We start from the raw sequence: 21,265 nt of genomic DNA on the forward strand, positions 1-21,265 counted from the left end.
GCCCACGATCACACTGTGAATGAAACTGCCAGATTTGTTGCTGTATAATACGGTCTTTCCGTGCATAGTTCAGAACGTTGTTTCTGTGAAGGTTTGTGGTGTTTTTCGTACCCTAACTCGTCTGGGACTGTTTTCAACAGCGGGTGAAGGTGCTCTACGGGATCTATGGGTAATTACCACCGACTTCAACTAGATCTGCCAGACCTGAATAAATCTGTAGACACTCTTCCTCGCCAGGTTGAGACCATTATCATGCGTAGAGGCGATGTTACGCTGTATTATCGTGATGTCTCCTGAGGGAGACTAATTTTTTGCCCAATGTGCTCATTCTGAGAAATTTCGAGCTCTGAACTCCACATAGACTGCAGGAATGTAGTGGGTGGTTGTAACTAAAGTGCAGATACTCACATAGGTCCAGTATGAGCTGCAATTATTGCATGGTAGCCAAACTCGGTAGATATTCTAATGCATTAATGCTTAACCGAGTTACGCTAGGAAAAAATTAGTTCAAATTTTTTCCACCAGGTGCTAATATGGCACTGTGAATGCAACAAAGATGTATATAAATGCTTGCATACGTATGGAATAGGAATGAGACGTAGGCAGAACAGATTGAACAAGTGAGAGAGGCATCATGCTGATTTTATTACTAACCTCCATTTACTTAATTTGTTCAATATGAGTACCAGAGACGTCGATGAAATGCTGTACAGGGCCAAATTTGCACCTGGTGACCAAAATTGGAACTAATTTTTCCAACGTAACTCGATTCCGCATTAACACATTAATTAAAGCTACCAAGTTTCGCTGTCATACGATAATTACAGCCCCTAATGGACCTCTGTCAGTTGTTGCACTGTAATTATAGTCACCTGGTACTTGCAGGAATGAGCGGCTGAGCCTTCAAAACTGTCGTCACGGCTCCTGCATGATATTCCATAATCTGTACCATTCAAAAAAATGCTCCTTTATTTACTGTAGGTTCGAAGTCCGCAAGAATACTGAAGTTTCGGTACATTAATTAAACATATATTCAGAATATTAGTGACGCATTTTACTGGAACCCGGTTTAAACTGTTGTATCTTGTACGCACTAAACAGATTTTCAGTTGCATTGGGTATCATCAAACATAAAATGTAGGTCTTAGAAACAGTCATCATCTCTTAATTTTAGCACCTGTATATTATATTCCTGTGTTAAGCACAGGGAAAATGGCTCAAATGGCTCTGAGCACTATGGAACTTAACATCTGAGGTCATCAGTCCCCTAGAACTTAGAACTACTTAAACCTAACTAACCTAAGGACATCACACACATCCATGCCCGAGGCAGGATTCGAACCTGCGACCGTAGCAGTCCCGCGGTTCCGGACTGCAGTGCTAGAACCGCACGACCACCGCGGCCGGCCAAGCAAAGGGAAATTCCAACATAATTATGTTTCATTTTATTATACTTCTGCTTAACAGATTATGCGTCTGAACTAAGGCCATAAAGGGGTTCTCATATACAGTTTGTTTTCATACTCGAAATGAGAGTGAGTTAAGGCGCCATCGTGTAGGATTTAAATTTGTGTAAAGTATAATCGTGTTATACAGCTTCGCGTTAGGTTTTGGTGCTGACTGTATGGCGTCACTGTTGCAGTCTAAACGCTACTGTTAGTTTGATGCACTTCTAATTCCTGTCTTTTGCCAACCATCCCTTTCTGTTGAAAATAACTGCTTCCTGTACCGTCAACGATATGCTTTATATCTACATCTACGTAATTACTCTGCTATTCACAGTAAAGTACCTGGTAGAGGGTTCAATGAACGACCTTAAAGCTGTTTCTCTACCGTTCCACCCTCGAACGGCACGCGGGAAAAACGAGCACTTAAATTTTTCTGTGTGAGCCCTGATTTCTCTTATTTTATCGCGATGATCATTTCTCCCTATGTAGCTGGGTGGCAACAGAATGTTTTAGCAATCGGAGGAGAAAACTGGTGATTGAAATTTCACGAGAAGATCCCGTTGCAACGAAAAACGCCTTTGTTTTAATGATTGCCACTCCAATTCACGTATCATGTCTGTGACACTGTCTCCCCTATTCGCGATAATACAAAACGAGCTGCCCATCTTTGTACTTTTTCGATACCAATCCGTCAGTCCCACCTGATGCCCATCCCACACCGCACAGCAATACTCCAGAATAGGGTGGACAAGCGCAGTCTCTTTAGTAGACCTGTTGCACCTTCTAAGTGTTCTGACAATAAATCGCAGTCTTTGGTTTGCTCTGCCCACAATATTATCTATGTGATCGTTCCAATTCAGGTTATTTGTAATAGTAATACCTAAGTATTTAGCTGAATTTACAGCCTTCAGATTTGTGTGGCTTATCCGGTAATCGAAATTTGGCTGATTTCTTTTAGTACTCAAGTGAATACCTTCACACTTTTCTTTTTTCAGGGTCAACTGTCCCTTTTCGCACAATACGATATCTTATCTAAATAATTTGCAAGTCGTTTTGATCATCTGATGACTTTACAAGACGGTAAGTGACAGCATCATCTGCAAACAATCTAAGAGGCTACTCAGATTGTCTCCTATGTCGTTGATACAGGTCAGGAACAATAGAGGGCCTATAACACTTCCTTGGTGAACACCGGATATTACTTCTGTTTTACTCGATATACTGATAACTAGGCCAGTTCTGCTTCCAGCACCACTTTATCTGCTGTTTTCATGTCATAATTGTGTCTAGACGACAAAAGTTGGTCATATCCTCCTGCTACGTTAAGTGTTCCATCCTAGGACTCCTCGCCATTCTCAGGAGGCTCCTCTTACCGTGTGGCTGACTACACTGAACTTTATGGCCCTGCTTCCTGTCATAATGTCACTGGTGCTTAATCTATTGCCGTACAAGGTAATTTCCCCCCGCTGATATGAAACACTGCACAATACGCAATACTGCAGAATGTTCCTAGTTTTCCCGCTGGGACTATTCCTTGAAATTACACGAGAAGATATATACGACAAATAAACTTGCGTCAGTACTCACCTCTGTGATCTCAGAGTTTGCTGCAGCGCTTTGTAAAGAGGTGGTCATGGATCCGACTCTTGTACGCGGTGTTTTTTGAATATACTGTTACTCTATAAGGCAATGCTGAGCCTGTGATGTATCTTACAGAGCAGACAACCTTGCTTTTATAGCTTTTGTACATTTAAGAAAATGTTTGGAATTCTTGTCTGGATTATAAAATTCTAGGACAAGGTAGGAATATTACGATTTAACGAACCGTCCATATAGAAGTCATTAAAGACCGAGCAGAAGCTTAGGTTTTTTTCAAGAATGGGGGAGGGAAATCGTCCGTGCCCTTTCAAGGGAAGGCTCCCAGGACTGAAATTCTGAACTCAGCAGGGTTAAAATACTGGGTGCGAAAGGTACAACTTGTACAGATACCAGGCAGTAGTTACAAGGGACGAAGAACGCAGAAGGGAAGCAGTAGTCGAGAAGCGAGTGTGACTGATGTAGTTCAATCTGTTATTCACCAACCAGTAAAACAAACCAAGGAGAAATTTAAAAGGCGAGCCATTGTCCAGGAAACAGAAATAAAAGATTTACGGATAACACTGTAATTCTGTGACGCGTGCCAAACTAAGTGGACTATCTGGTGAAAGAAATGGATAGTGTCTTCAAAATAAGTTACAAAATGTTTATCACTTAAAGTAAAAGTAGGGTAAGTAATCAAATTACATCAGCCGATGAGGGAAGTAAGCCAGGAAATGAGTCACTAGACGCAGTAGACGAACTTCTCTGTTTTGGCTACAAACTAACTGACGCTTGCCGAAGTACAGGGAATATACGCTGAAGAGCCAAAGAAACTGGTACCCCTGCCTAGTGTCGTGTACGGTCCCCGCAACACATCGTGGCATGGACTCGCCTAATGTCTAAAGAAGTGCTGGAGGGAACTGACACCACGAATTCTGCAAGGATGTCCATAAATCCGTAAGTGTACAACTGGATGCAAATCTCTTCTGAACGACAAGTTTCAAGGCATCCCAAATACGTTCAATAATGTTCATGTCTGGGGTGTCTGGTGGTCAGCGGAAGTGTCTGAACTCAGAAGAGTGTTCCTAGAGCCACTCTGTAGCGTTTCTGAACGTTTAGGTGTCTCATTGTCGTGCTGGAATTGCCCAAGACCGTCGGAATGCACAATGGACATGAATGGATGCAGGTGATCAGACGGGATGCTTACGTACGTATGACATGTCAGAGTCGTATCTACACGTATCAGGGGTCCAATTTCATTCCAACTGCACACGCCCAACACCATTACAGAGCCTCCACCAGCCTGAACAGCCCCCTGCTGTCATGCAGGGTCCATGGATTCATGAGGTTGTCTCCATACCCGTACATGTCCATCCGCTTGATACAATTATAACGAGACTTGTCCGATCAAGCGAAATGTTTCCAGTCATAAACAATCCAAGGTCGGTGTTAACGGACCCAGGAGAGACGTACAGCTTTGTGTAGTGCAGTCATCGAGGGTACAGGAGTGGGCCTTTGGCTCCGAAAGCCCATATCGATGATGTTTCGTTGAATTGTTCCCACGCTGATGATCCAGCTTTGAAATATGCAGTAGTTTGTGGAAGGGTTTCACTTCTGTCACTTTGAATGATTCTCTTCAGTCGTCGTTGGTCCCGTTCTTCCAGAATTTTTTTTCTTACCGCAGCGCTGTCGGAGATTTGATGTTTTATCGGATTCCTGATGTTGACGACACACTCGTGAAATGGTCGTACGGGAAAATCCCCACTTCATCGCTTCCTCGAGGATGCTGTGTACCATCGCTTGTGCGCCGACCGTAACACCATGTTCAAACTCATTTAAATCATGATAACCTGTCATTGTAGCAGTAATAACCGATTTAACAGCTGCACCAGACACTTGTCTTATGTAGGCGTTGCCGACCGCAGCGCCGTATTGTGCCTGTTTGCGTATGTCTGTATTTGAATACGCATACATATACCAGTTTATTTGGCGCTTCAGTGTAAGATAAAGATTGGCGATAGCAAGACAAGCGTTTCTAAAAAATCGTAATATTTGAGTTCCGCTATGAAGATACTGTCCTATATGCAGAGAAGTAATATTGTTAAAAGTGTAAAAGAAAAGCACACCAAGAACTTTGGGATAATTTTTTTTCTGACATCGAGGATAATGTTCACGGGAGACAGCAAATGGCCTACAAGATTTTAAAAACATTAAACAAAACAGAGAAAGAGAAGGTACAAGTAAAAAGTATTGAACAAGAACAATGGCTAAATTATTTCAAAGGTTTATGATATGACTATATAGCACAAGGAACTGAAGTTGAAATAACGGATGAGAAAGGATTACATGTAATACTCGTATAGTCTGACGAAATAACATCTGCCTAACCATTACTTAACAACAGAAAAGCGACAGGAGGAGTTAGTATTAATGACGAATTGCTAAAATACCAAGGAATGAGGCTACATCTACTGCTGCTACATCTCAAACGAATGTAAGAAGAACAAGAGTATCCCCAAGGACTAGAAGACTGCTACAGTGACAAAATTTTTAAAAAATGGGACAGGAGTCTATGAGGTAACCAAAGGTGACAAAGTTTGTTAGACTCAGCATACAAGATATATGCTACGATTTTGAACACAAGATTTAATATGAGGTAGTACTGCTTGGGGAACAAATGGGTTTTAGGAAAGGACACTCTGCGGTACATGCTGTTTTTATTGTGCGGCAGATAATACAAAAACACCGAGAATATAATAAAGAAATACTCATTTCTTTTATCGGTTTTAAAAAACCTTTCGACAATGTCAGTACATAGAAATTTAGGAAGATAATGACAAATCTTGGATATCCGAAATATCTAATAAATATGATAAAAAGTTTGTATCAGAACATGGCTATCAACCTTGATGTCAACGGAAAAATGACTAATGAGGAACTCACAAAATAGTTCTACAGGGCTGCTGTTGCTCCAGAGCATTATATAATATTTACATATGTGAAATAGTGCATACATGGAAAACAAAATTTCAGAAAGTATATACCTAGACAGGAGGACCATTTTAACTAACTCACTATATGATAACGGTGCAATAATAGAAATATAGAAGAGGAGCCCAGAAAGAAATTTATTCACTGAAACAAATAAGTGCCAAATTTGACGTGGAGAGGTCAACAGAAGACAACTAGACAATGGCCTTAATGGGGAAAGCACACATTAGAACCAAAATAGTAACAGACCAGAAGATTTTAGAGAGCGTAACTGACTTCAGTTATCTAGGCTAGATAAAAGATCTAGAAATTAAGATTAGGGAATTCCGCCGGGTATATATAACAATTAATAGAAACCTTAAAAACGAAAGTAGGAAGCATACTCAAATTATATTGTGCAAAACAGTTGCAGCCCACACATTGCTTTACAGAAGCCAGATTTGGGTGACTAGCAAAAAGCAATAAAGCCATATTCCTGAGACGGGATAAAGATTGCACAATAGAAGCCAGACTATGGACTCAAGATTTTAGAGAGGACATAAAGACTTTTAGTCTAAGCGATGTTCTAGGATCATAGGAGAAAATCGAACGAACATATAGAAATAATGGAGAGACAGAATCACCTTACAGGCAAAAAATTGTGTCTACAAAGAAGAGATAGAGGAAGACCCCAGCAACGATGGGCACCGTAACAGATAACTACACCTAATACCTGAAAAGGAGGAGAAGGATGAGGAGGAGAAGAATATAAATGTAAATGACTGGAAGCACAGGGTGAGCATTATTGAACTATATGAAATAAGATCGTCATAAATTCTGAATGGTTTGCGTTACGACGTTCAAACTGAGCGGTTGGCCGCGGGGAATGATGGGAATTAGTAAGAGCATGCGCACGTGCATTATTGTTGTCGGACGTTTTCGCATGAAAATGTCACTGTTCAACATGCCTGAGCGTACAACGCTTATGAAGGCCTGCTATGCGAGCAATAACATCCCAGGTGTGGCTCAAGGAAGATTTGCGACCGAGTTCAAGCTGAAGACAACCGGTCCAAGTGTGATAAACATCGCCGCGCGGGATTAGCCGAGCGGTCTCAGGCGCTGCAGTCATGGACTGTGCGGCTGGTCCCGGCGGAAGTTCGAGTCCTCCCTCGGGCACGGGTGTGTGTGTTTGTCCGTAGGATAATTTAGGTTAAGTAATGTGTAAGCTTATGGACTGATGACCTTAGCTGTTGAGTCCCATGAGATTTCACACACATTTGAACTTTTTTTTATGATAACAATCAAGAATTTGATTCGTAAGTTTGAGAGAACGGGTGGTGTTCGTGATGACAGTATTGGCAATGTCGGTACCTCAAAAAGGGTGAAAACACCTGAAAACATCGAGAAAACATGCGCTGTGTTTCAAACCAGCTACAGGAAATCGATCAGACGAACTGCACATCAGGTGGGAATCAACCGGGAGACACTGCGACTAATTGTCGTTGAAGACCTACCTCTCTTCCTATACAAAATTCAAAACCATCAGCCATTAATGTCGGGGGACATGGAACAGCGGTTGTGTTTCGCTAACATTATTGTCCACAGAATCGACGAACAGGCCTTTGATGTGAATATGGTTTGGTTTAGCGAAGAAGCCCACTTCGGCAATAAACAAAATTAGTTCATTTGGGGGGGCTGAGAACCGTCATTTCGCGATCGAGACGTCTCTTCTGAGTGGTTGATTCTGTGGTGAGCTGTGTCCAGTGACGGAATAATCGGTGCGGTATTCCTTGATAGCACGGTGACTACCGAACGGTACGTGATGGTTTTGGAAGATGATTTCACCGCCATTATCCGAAGTGACTCTGATTTCAACGAGATCTTGTTCACGCAAGACAGAGCTCGATCCTATCGAAACAGGAGGGTGTTTGCTGTCCTGGAGGAGCACGTTGGGGGCCGCATTCTGGCTCTGGGGTACCCAGAGGCCACTGGCTTGGGCCTCGATTGACCGCGATATTTTCCGGATTTGAACGTATGCGACCCCTTTCTGTGAAACTATATTAAAGACAAGCTGTACAGCAATAACATCCAGAACCATTGCTGAGCTGAAAACGTCCATTCAGGAAATCATCGACAGCATCGATGTTCTGAAACTTCAGCGGGTCGTGCAAAATTTCGGTATGTGTCCGCGCCACAGCATCGTCAATGATGGCAGGCATATTGAACATGTCATAACCTAAATATGAATATCTGTGGTGACATTTACACTTTGAATAACGTGTGTACGCCATAGTTTGTAACTAATTTACGTTTCCTTCATATAGTTCAATAATTATCACCCTGTATTTTAAGAAGATATTAGTAAGGAGGGTAGCCCTGTGTGAACTTCAAACGTGGATGATAAACAGTTCAGACTATAAGTCAAGAACAGAGCTCGGAATTTGCTGATACAGAATAATGCTAAGTATGGAATCTTCACGGATTATCAGCCGAGTGGCGTCGTCTTGTAGTCGCAACGTTTCAATGGATTGCGTATCCATCATCTTCAGTAGTTATCTTCCCCTGAAGATGATGGATACGCAGCCCATTGAAACGTTCCGACTAGAAGACGATGACCGAAAGAGGTGGCGCAGTGGTTAGCACACTGGACTCGCATTCGGGAGGACGACGGTTCAATCCCGCGTCCGGCCATCCTGATTTAGGCTTTCCGTGAGTTCCCTAAATCGCCCCAGGCAAATGCCGGGTTGGTTCCTTTGAAAGGGATGAGACCGATGACCGCGCAGTTTGGTCTCTTCCTCCAAACAAACCAACCAAAGCCAATGAGACAATGAGACCTAGAAGACGATGCTACTCGGCTGATAACCCCTGAAGATTTCATAGCTGAAATAGGCCGAGAAAGCCTGCAATCACAAATGTTAAGTAGCTCTGGTAGGAGGGACAGAAACGGATTTTAGCACAACTTGAGTTAAATCGGAACTGACTGACAGGACACACCATGAGCAGTCAAATAACTGTCAATTTGGTAATGAAAGGAAGTCTTGGAGTAAAAACTGTAGAGGGTGCCCAAGGCTTACCTATAGCAAAATGGTTCAAATGGCTTTGAGCACTATGGGACTTAACTTCTGAGGTCATCAGTCCCCTAGAACTTAGAACTACTTAAATCTAACTAACCTAAGGACATCACAAACATCCATGCCCGAGGCAGGATTCGAACCTGCACCGCAGCGGTCGCGCGGTTCCAGACTGTAGCGCCTAGAACCGCTCGGCCACCCCGGCCGGCGCTTACCTATAGCAACAGGTTAAAGTGGATTTAGTTCGCGGTAGTTATGCAGACATGAAGAGACTTGTACAGGATCGAATAACATAGACAGCTGTAACAAATCAATCTTCGGACTGCTACAACAGCAACAACAACAACTACTGTGTAAATACAGCGTCTGTCCTATGCATATATCAACTATTCATAGACAGATGTACACCAAGTTGCTCTCGTCCCATCAATAAAAGGGCTAGTGTTTTCTAATGGCCCACACAGTTAAGCATCTCCCTAACACTATTTTGCATGTTTATGGATCTCATAATCAACAATAATACCCCGTTCTGGATGCATTCAGTATGACCTATTATTCTAGTGCGAAACACATTTGACAATAACGACCGTTATTCCGCTGTAGATCATAAAACTATTTGCCAGTTCTTCAATACTGTACCAACGAACTAAACGTACCACAAGACTGGATGTTATTGTTTCAGATTCGCTACGAATTACGAAACCGAACTTTGATTGCCCACGTGTACCCCCGTGGTTCGAAATAGTTTCCACTCTCTGCCTCAGGCTGAAATTATGTGAATCACATTATGTTTTGTGAATAAAACCATAGAGATCGCTTAGAAAAATTTCTTTATTTATTACACTTTTTCGGCTACTGCCATCATCAGATGGCTCTGTCTTACAAAATATTGTAATTTCATAATCAAACTGTTTTATTATTTATAATATGTCTAATAAGTCTACACAGTTTAAGGCGTTGTCTGACAAGGTTTTACTTCAAGGGGCAAGTTGTTTTACTTATCGGATAAGTGCAGTTGTGACAACAACTAATACTTTTGTAATCGCAACATCATGTGAATGCAAAATGAATTTAATGCTGTGGTCTAGATATTATTCACGAGCAGAATGAATGATAAGGTGCTGTCAAGTTTAGTTGAACTACACACGAACTAAGTGGCACCATCTGAAAAGCCAATGTCATTAGTATATATCTGTACTCATTTAAATAATGTTCTGTGACTTGACTTCCAATGTTTTTTTATAGGTACGAAGGGTATAAAAAAATTAAATTTGATTGCGTCTCCCACATTAGCTGGCTGGAACTCACAGCCACACAAATTACAAAAATGAATGTACGTATGTCAGTATGTATGTTCCATACATTCTCTTAAATCACTGAGCCGATTTCAACCAAACATGGTATACATATCATTTACTACTGGCAAGATTCACTGTGATGTAAGAACCGCCCGTCTATCAAACGGGTGGCGCTGGGGGTGAAAAAGCAGTGTAGCTGACGACGTGAAAATGCCCATACTTCAGTTATTCAGTATTTGAGGACGAGAGCACTTAGATGTGCAACAAATTTTAGACGTAATTTCAAACCTTTGCAAAAGTGCATCTCGCTGATGACCGCAACAAAATGACGAATGGAAAGAAGTTGCTCACTTATTACATTTTCAGTGTTCAAGCTGTAAAACTGACGTTTTAATTTACTACTTCTTTACTACTCTCTGTACCTGTGGCACATTTTTCAGACAGTTTTCACAAATACCACTGAATGTATCAGAAAAATAACATCATCGCATTACTTATTTGAGGAGCTACGACGCCCTAAACTCTGAACGCCTGAAAAACTACCGGCTCATGTAGAAGTTTAAATTTATTGCTTTGTTACTACTGACTCTACTGGTAACACTCTTCTCAGACAGTATCTACATTTGCTGCTGAATGTACGTACGAAAATATGTCATTGTTCGACGCACAATTCAGGAGATATGACGTCAAATAGCGATGTGCATGAAAAAATGCCACATCATGCATGACGTTTCAATTTAACAAAGATTTAAACATGGCTGCGTTCCCAGCGTCCGTTACAAGGTAAAATTAAAACAATTACAGCCCTCGGTCGCGAAAATGAAGTCTTTTTGAACTAGGTTTCCGCCACTTCTAAGAGTGCCATCATCAGAAATAAAACATTTGAAACTGGAATGTCACGTATAAAATAAATATGAAGCGATAACGTTTTAGTCACAAAATACTAAAATAGAACACATAGAAGCAGGCCACTAAGGGCTGCGCCACATGTCGAGCTGCGGTAGCATCAGACTGATGCTCCCGCGTTAGCAATTGCGGGCAGGTGAACGTTATACCAAACGTGCCATTTAGTAGCCGCAAATTCTGACAGGCTACTTAAGATTCCAAATATAGACAGATGAAATGTGTAATACATGAAGTAAGAAGCAATATTTTATCTGATAGCAGCAGAGATGGTTACAAATTATCTACATAAGAGCTTAGTTTAAAGGCTGAAAAACGCCATTACAGAATTACAAAGGGAGCTGAGTAACTCAGCGAATAGAAAAACGGTATAACATGAAATGTAGTTAGTATAAACCTTTTAATGATCAAACAGTTATGAATCGACTTAGATAGAAGAAATGTCGGTAATGTATTGTTTCGTATGCTATGTCAACCGGGGGCCTAGAAACGACCGACAGGCTACATCCCCACTGCAGCCGCAGTGGTCCACGACCCCACTTCACCCCTCCGTCGTCCCACACCGAACCAATCTTTCAGTGTTATTGTGAGGTTCGGCCCCCGGTGGACCCCCACAGGGAACGTCTCACACCAGACGAGTGTAACCCCTATGTTTGCGTGGTAGAGTAATGGTTGTGTACGCGTACGTGGAAAACTTGTTTGAGCAGCAATGCCGACAAAGTGTGGCTGAGGCGAAATAAGGGGAACCAGCCTGCATTCGCCGCGGCAGATGGAAAGCCGCCTATAAACCATCCACAGACTGGCCGGCTCACCGGACTTCGACACAAGTCCGCCGGGCAGATACGTGCTGGAGACCAGGCGCTCCTTCCCAATCCGGAAAGCCGTGCTTTAGACCGCACAGCTAACCGGGCGGGCTAATATTTCAGTAACTGCACGAGGGAACACGAAATCAAATAACGGCTTTATACCGTTGAAGAAGCTTTTATTACGTAATTGTAGCTGCTCGTTTAGCTGCTCATCATTCCAAGAAAGATATTAAAAATTTCTAATTCTTCGATAACATCTGATCTACGCCCTTTCTTTTCAGTGTGCATAATGCTGATATCGTGAACAGATTTAGGCGCATGACCTGTAATCAGAAGGTGGTCAGCAAACGACGTATTTTGGGTGTTAGTATCATTTTTCCTTAAAAGATATTCTTTGTATATGTAAAGGCACATCCTGTTTCTCTTATGTAGTAAGAAGAACAGGTGTCGCAAAAAATCTTAAAGACCCCAAAGTTTTTCAAAGGGGAACGGGTCGTTTTTAAATTATGAATAAAATTTTTTTTCAAACTATTATTGGTTGAAAAGACGACATTACAGTTGTATTTATTACGAAGAAGGCGTGGGATGTGATAGGAGATGGGCCCAAGAAAGAAATATAAAAAACTTCTTCTTTAGGCTGGATTCAATGATAGAGGTGCCGAGTGTAATAACTGTTTTTACAGTTTTTTTAAGGATGCTATTTACTATGGCAGGTTCGTATTCGTTATAAACTTCTACCGTTTTGATTATATTAATTTCTTCGTCGAATCTTTCTTTCGAGAGCGGAGTAGCAGTAGTTCTGTGAATAGCAGAGTGAAAGAAAGCGTTTATATGAGATTGTGGGTGCACAGAAGACGATGGTACGATCTGATCGGAACATGTTTCATAGCGAAAAACATTAAATGAGATTTTATTTTCTTCTCCTGTAAGCGTTAAATCAAGAAAATTCAGTTGACGCGCCTCGTTTTCGAGTTCGCTCTTGAGGGACATTTTCTCGTGAAGTTCATTGAAGAGACTGAAAGTACTGACAATGCCATCAACAGGTCCTTTGTAGATGACTAGAATGTCTTCGACATATCTGAAATAGGAGAGAATGCCTGGCGCTGTAGCTGAGAAACAGTTGAACTTTTCTCCTAGAGAGTGAATGAATATGTCAGAAAGGAAACCAGCTAACGGATTTTCCACAGCGAGACCTTCGGGTTGGTGACACGTTGTTCATTAAATTCAAAATAGGTGTATTTGTCTACGACTGTAATTAGATTCATAATGTCAGTGATTTGTGTGTCTAAAAGTTCTTTCTACGACTGTAAGCGTTTCTTGTACGGGAACGTTTGTTTAAAGATTTTTGATATCTAGTGAAAACAATTTGGTATGGACTAGGGCGTGACTATTAGGAATGGTATAATTGTTATCGAAAACGAACGATTTTTTTAGAGTTTTATGAAGAAATTTCGCTAAGCCATGATACGCGCTGTTCACATCATTAGAAATCGGGCGTACTGGATGGTTAGGTTTGTGAATTTTAATTGAGAACGAAGTTTTGGGGGCTGAGGGTTCATGTTGATATGCATTTTCTTAGGGAAAGGTTTGATTAAAAATTTTGCGTCACTGCTAGCTGACCTGACTTCTTTTTGTAATTCTGGAGTCGGCTCCTCAAGCAGTTCCCAAATATTATTATGGTTAAAAAATCTAATGTTTTAAAAATATAATCATAATTGTAGGCAATAACCAAAAAAGGGCAACCTTTCTCAGATTTAGTTATTATAGCATCTGCTTTTTAAGTTTATTATTGATAGATTTAACCAATTTTCTATCGTTATGCGTAACATTTTGAAAACAGGCCGTGGCCGTGTTTTTACTGAGAATGTTAGCTACATCAAAGGCAATTCTAGTTTGACATGAATTATCAATTTTTATACAATCAAGGCCAGTGTTTAGGTCGACAAGTATTTTTTCTATTAAATTTTTGTCTGCCGAGTTGGGCATGACATTGTACTTTAGGCCTCTTTCGCGTAAGCCAGCCTAAAGAAGAAGTTTTTCCTATTTCTTTCTTGGACCCATCTCCTATCACATCCAACGCCTTCTTCTTTTTAAATACAACTGTAATGTCGCCTTTTCAACCAAGAATAGTTTGAAAAAAATTTTATTCATAATTTAAAACCGACCCGTTCCCCTTTTAAAAATTCTGGTGTCTATAAGATTCTTTGCGACACCTGCTATTCTTACCACATGGGACAAACAGGACGTGCCTTTACAGTCAGATACAACGAATATATTTTAAGGAAAAATGGGACTAACACCCAAAATTCGTCTTTTGCTGCCCACCTTGTGATTATAGGTAACGCGCCTAAAGCTGTTCACGATATCAGCATTATGCACACTGAAAAGAAAGGGCGCAGATTAGATGTTCTCGAAGAATTAGAAATTTTTAAAATCTTTCTCAAAATGATGGCCTCATTCTTAATGAGCAGCTGCAATTACGTAATAAAAGCTTCTTAAACGGTCTAAAGCCGGTATTTGCTATTTGATTTCGTGTAACCTTGTGCGGTTACCGAAATATATACCATTGAATATACATAGAATGTGTGGTTCAGGAGATATAATGTACACCGAGATGCGTAACAAAACGCCGCATCATGCATGACGTTTTAATTTGTTACTTCTACACTAGTAATCCTATTCGCAATACATTTCACAGACCATAGGCACACACTTTCTGGATGTACCTGCGAATTTATATCAATGTACACTACATACGAGGGGCGTTCAGAAAGTAAGCTCCGATCGGTCGCGAAATGGAAACGACTATGAAAATCCGATAAAGCTTTGCACAGATGTGTTGGGTAGTGTCTCTAGTATAACCCCAGTTAGCATCACGTCGCTCTTCTCATTTCTGAGCTCGCAGTGAGTGCGTAAAGATGTCTAGAATATAGTGTCTGCCGCCAAGTACGAGGGCCTGGTGAGAAATTTCGCCTGAAGCTATGCAGCTAACATTACATAACTGTCGTGCTGTTTCTTCTTCAAGACAATTCTCAGCCGCATTCTGCAGGGGCAATGAAGATGCTCCTGCATCGTTTTCAAATGGAAATGTTAGATTACCCACAATACAGTCCGCAATTGTCTCCCCCTGAGTTTCATCTCTGGTCACATGAACCGCTGTCTTTGAAGACAACATTTTGACACAGACAACGAGGTGTAGGCCAGCGTGGAGAATTGGCGGAAAGCACTGGCGGCTGCCTTCTATGATGAGGCTATTGAAAAGTTGGTACAACGCTATGACAAAAGCCTAAGTCAGAACGGCGACTACGTAGAGAAGTAGCTGAAAGGTGTAGCTAATTGTTACAAGTAAAAAATTTCTGATGTTCACTGTGGTTTCAATTTGGCAATCAATCGGAGCTTACTTTCTGAACAGGCCTCGCAGTTCAGGAGATGCGACATCATAAGATTAAAATACGCGAGAATAGAAGTGCAGGGCCTATTCGCTAGACAAACAGGTGAACAATTTCCATCAAATTTGGTAGAGCCATTGGTCACAGTCTGGAGAGAAATAGTGTGGGAGTGAGAACCACCAGCTCCTTTTGGGATGAGTATGATATTGTGGAGAGAGAAGGTAGGACAAGGAGATGGACAGTGAGGCAGAAGGAGGAGGTAAACATAGGAGGAGGACGCGATGGACAGAGATAGGGGAGTGGGAAATGGAATGTAAGGAGGTTGAGAGGAGGAGATGAATAGAGAAAGGGAAGTGGAGGAGATGGACAGTGGTAGGGGAAGGAAGAGACAGGCAGAGATAGAGAGTGGGGCACGAGGAGACAGAAAGAGAAAAGATGGACGTGGAGATTTAGTTATGGACTAATAGAAGTTTGGAATAAATAAATATCTGGGCAACACCACGTTTCTCAGCTGTTCTTTGTTTGATTTTGCAATTCAAGCTATTAGTCGACGTCCAGATTGGACATAGGTTTCTAGTAATGGTAATGAACCTTGTTTATCAAGTTTAAGCTTTTTGGTAAGTGAACATTTTAAAATACTTCTTCACTTCTCAATTTCTGATCTTTTGTACATTGATGCTGCATAACAAACACTTGTCACCCTTCATGGCCCTACAAATATAGCTGCAGATAGATATTGATGGCGGTACCCGAAACGCCAAATAAAAAATTATTGAATAATCTACACGGTTTTATTTACAAAACATTCGCAATGATCGCGAACTCATACAGAAAATTTATTTGCTGAATTAAGTTTTTTCTTCGTATGCGACTGTAATTGAAATATTGTACAAATAATTTCAATTTTTAACAGAGAGTCACACTTATACGTATTTTTAGACAATATCAAGCAGTCATCTTCAGATAAATATGCTGCACAACCGTCTGTGTCTTGTTGAGGCTTTGTCACTGAGAAGTTGTCCAGGTTAACGTAACACGTTATGCAGCATAGTCTGTTTAGTGTGATACCTAGCATTTAAGCAGGAAAGTAGTGGACAGCATTCGTTGGAAGTAAACATTCACCACAAAAACTTGCGCGGTTGCTGTACCAGAGAAAACACACCATTATTCAACGACCCAGTGGGGCTGTTTGTTCAACAAACTACATGTGTACGCCTTACCTCTGTGAAAGCTAAACGCTGTGCTCGGCATAAAACAGAAGGGTAAGTGAACACAGTGAAGCGAGGCGAGTAATCCAAAGAGCCTGCGTACTATAATTTCTGGGAAAACAGTCTGTAAAATTCGTTATTTTACAATTCATTGATGAGGCGGATGAGCGAACTGTTTCTTTTTCTGTTTTTCTGAGTATGACGCGTCCATGAAAGACAAAACAACGACAGTAAACTAGTGTAAGCACTCCAATTCAAACTTCCGTGTAAATTAAGATTCACTTATGAATTCAGGCTGTTTCCGTGATTGTGATGCAAACTATCATAGATGATGGAGGTTGCTAAATGTATGCGTTTGAGGTAAGGAACTACGATCAGGAAAGTTATAAGCGAAAATAAGAGATCATCAGTGATAAAATCTGCTACAGTTAAAATCTTAGTTATCTCTAAATCGGAAAACCCAACCCGCTTTTAGTAACTGTGTTCCATCTTGAGAAGCGTATTAAAATGTGAATTCATGAAGGTGGCATAGCTGAGGTGAAAATAGGCTAAAATGCCATGTACCAGGGGTGCACTATTTTAACATGTTTTATCTTATTTTAAACTTAGTTATGCTACCTTTATGGACTCACCTTTTAATACGCACCTAGAGATGGGACACAGGGCCTGAAACCGGTTGTGCTTGTTTTACAAATTAATAATTTTTACCACAGTAGTGGATTTTACCATTGATGATGAATATCAACGGTTGTGGATGTCCTGTCGTGAATGACGTGTGGAACATGAGAGAATCTTGAAATTAACATTAGTATCTTGCAAATAATAAAAATCTTGGTTGACGAATTCTACAGTAATTTCATTTCTCCACACAACTTTGGGTATGGTACTGCACTCATAACAATCGTGGAAACTTCTATACAGACGAGATCGCACAGAGTCCCGCCATACTAGAACAATCTTGGTGCTGTTTGAACAATTTCACACGTAGTCAGAATTCTGGTACACAAGCCTTTTTACGAGGGCTTCTTAAAAGTAATGCTTCCGAATTTTTGATTTGTTCTTCATATGGGTTGAGATACTACATGTCATGCATATAACTGGGTCGACTTTCCCTCTTCGCTGAACCAAGCAGCAACTCTCTGCGCGTAGGGGGCTCCGAATTGCAGCGTGTAACATGGCAGTGTGATACGTAACTATGTCGGTGTACCCTTTAGACACTTCTGTCTTCTCATTTAAAACGCTGATGCACTCTCCTTTTTCAAGGCACAATAAATCTCTACGGAACTGACACGGAAAGCGTGAAGGTGTTGCACGACGAAGAAAAAGAGTTCTTGCCATCAAATATAAAGGAAGTAGAGATATATTGGGCCTTGAAAGAGGAGTGAGTCGGCGTTTTAAGAGGACGTAAGTCTCTAAAGGCGATTTCTGGGCACACTTGAGGGATATCCTCCTTAAGAAGCAGCCACCACTATACAGGGTGATTCAAAAAGAATACCACAATTTTAGGAATTTAAAACTCTGCAACGACAAAAGGCAGAGCTAAGCACTATCTGTCGGCGAATTAAGGGAGCTATAAAGTTTCATTTAGTTGTACATTTGTTCGCTTGAGGCGCTGTTGACTAGGCGTCAGCGTCAGTTGATGCTAAGATGGCGACCGCTCAACAGAAAGCTTTTTGTGTTATTGAGTACGGCAGAAGTGAATCGACGACAGTTGTTCAGCGTGCATTTCGAACGAAGTCTGGTGTTAAACCTCCTGATAGGTGGTGTATTAAACGTTGGTATAAACAGTTTACAGAGAATGGGTGTTTGTGCAAAGGGAAAAGTTCTAGACGGCCGAGAACGAGTGATGAAAATGTAGCACGCATCCAGCAAGCATTTGTTCGCAGCCCAGGAAAATCGACTCGCAGAGCTAGCAGAGAGCTGCAAATTCCACAATCAACTGTATGGAGAGTCCTACGAAAAAGGTTAGTTATGAAACCTGAACGTCAACTACCCGAGGCGATGGATCGGCCGCCAGGCAGCCCGTGACAGAGCACTTCATCACTGGCCTCCAAGAAGCCCTGATCTTACCCCCTGCGATTTTTTCTTATGGGGGTATGTTAAGGATATGGTGTTTCGGCCACCTCTCCCAGCCACCATTGATGATTTGAAACGAGAAATAACAGCAGCTATCCAAAGTGTTACGCCTGATATGCTACAGAGAGTGTGGAACGAGTTGATATTGCTCGTGTGTCTGGAGGGGGCCATATTGAACATCTCTGAACTTGTTTTTGAGTGAAAAAAAACTTTTTTAAATACTCTTTGTAATGATGTATAACAGAAGTTTATATTATGTTTCTTTCATTAAATACACATTTTTAAAGTTGTGGTATTCTTTTTTAATCACCCTGTACTTTACCCGGTGACATAGGATTTACGCATGCTATTTCCGTTAAGTTAGAACGGGCTAGAACCACACAGGCATTTCTCAAATATTTTCTGACAGACTGTCGTTGCTGCTGAGCAGTAGGCTTCAGTAAATATCACTGTTGGTAGATGATGGCAGCAACTTCCGGTCTGCAACTGTACCTGAGGAACGGTGGAAGCACCGGCTTGTGATGTTTCATGTGTCAGTTGACAATGCAAGTGGAGTGTGCAGCGTGTTTTTAAGTCTTGACGAGGCCCAGTGGCATAAAAAAAATTATAATGTCGGTCATAATGCAGGGCGTCTACAACCCTTCATGTCTGTCGGTGTAGGGAGGATTGTTTTATCTAGCTCCCTTGTTGTTAGCATTTGAAAATGGGAAACGTGTTGTAGTAATAATCACACAATTGACAACGGGGCTGAATATCCTCAATATTGATGGCATGATGTGCTCTGTTTGTTGCGAACTCCTTAGCTCAGACACAAACGGTTTTAGATGTGTCATAGGCTCATATTTTGTTCACTAGGTGGCAGTTTGGAACTGTACTGAACGTCTTCTGGAAACCATGGAATGAACCTGAGCGCCGGCATCTAGTACTGTTTAGGTCTCGTGGGTGAAGTGAGAGAGATGAGCTACACGCAGCCGTTGATTGAAGAATCTGTGTTGTCTACTGCAGAGGAAGTTTAGATTCCGAGCAGCTTGCAAGCATTCAACATGTTCCAACATTCTACAACATACTGACATTAGGACTATAGTTTTGGATGTCTGGTCGACGACCATACTTGAAAATGTGAATGAATTGCATTTTTTTCCCAACCTCTATCAACACTTCGCTCCTCCAACGACCTGCGAATAAGTCTTCTAAAAGAGGAGCAATATTCTTTCGCATACTCTGCCTAGAATCGTGTAGGTATCCTACCAGATCCAATGGCGTTTCCTCTGTTGAGAAATTTTAATTGAATTTCTATCTCGTGGTCACTTAATTCGATATGCGTCAGATTGACGTGCAGGCGGCTGTTTAGAGAACAAACAGCAATACAATCTTCCTCAGTGAAACAGTTTTGGCGAAAGCAGTTTAATATTTCGGACTTCTCCGTGTGTAATAAGTTCATTGTGGTGAGATGAATGTACTAACCGATCTTGGATCATTTGAAGTGAACGATCCCGCACCGAAGACATTAAAACCAAATATCCACTACCACATACCTATGCGAAAATGTTTAAAAATCGACGTTTATAAATAATATAATTACAACAATGATTATGGACTTCTCGAAAAAGATAGACAATCAATTATATTTTATTGATGAAATGTATGTTCCAAAGGTTGTTTTCCATGAATGATCAATATATGATTGTAAGTTCTTTGCTACATGTTGTTAGAGGTAAATCTTTGTTCGTTTGTGCAAATGGTGCACGAGTTTGAAGTGTGAGGATGGGGAACGAGTTATGTTTGTTTTACTGATTTCTAATGTGAAGTGAAATGACTGAAAATATATGTGTAATTATGCTGAAAGTCTACCAGAATTCATATTATTATTGAAACATCAACCCGATTATCCTCTACACGATTATAGAAACATAAACCACAGAAAGCAACCCACAACGAGCCATCTATATACGTCAAAAAGAGCAACAAAAAAGACGAGTATTTTTTATTATTAACAGAACTGTTTACTTAAATTCGACTGTCCCTGTCACTCACTACAGTGCGTCACTATCTCAGCGTGGCAAGTGCTGTGTAAATGTGATCAGCCGCTCAAGTTACTAACTTACTCCAAAAATTAATAAACCAACTTTGGGATAAAAGAGTGTGGGGATGGCCATCCTGATTTTAGGTGCCATTATGTTCACAGCGTGTCTAGACAGATAGATTTGGTCCATTTTCTGATTTAAGTAGGGGGGAGGGGTTAAAACCAAAACCGCTTAGAAATTTCTGACAGATCAGCATGTAGAATTTTAGTTTTGAATTCGTTTAACGCTTCATGCACTGCTCTCCTTTCCCTAATTTAGTCTTTCAGTTTTTGACTGCCTACGAGGCTTTTGGTAGGTTTAAACTTCTAGACAAACTCTCTTTGCCTTCGGATCAGCTTTCGAACAGGTCTGTCGAACCACGATGAGTCTTTCCCATCCCTTAAAACTTTGCGTGGAAAACACTTGTCTCAGAGGTATTCTACAATACTCTTGAA

This window comes from Schistocerca nitens, chromosome 1 (assembly GCF_023898315.1).
Source record: "Schistocerca nitens isolate TAMUIC-IGC-003100 chromosome 1, iqSchNite1.1, whole genome shotgun sequence".
Taxonomy (NCBI): Eukaryota; Metazoa; Arthropoda; class Insecta; order Orthoptera; family Acrididae; genus Schistocerca; species Schistocerca nitens.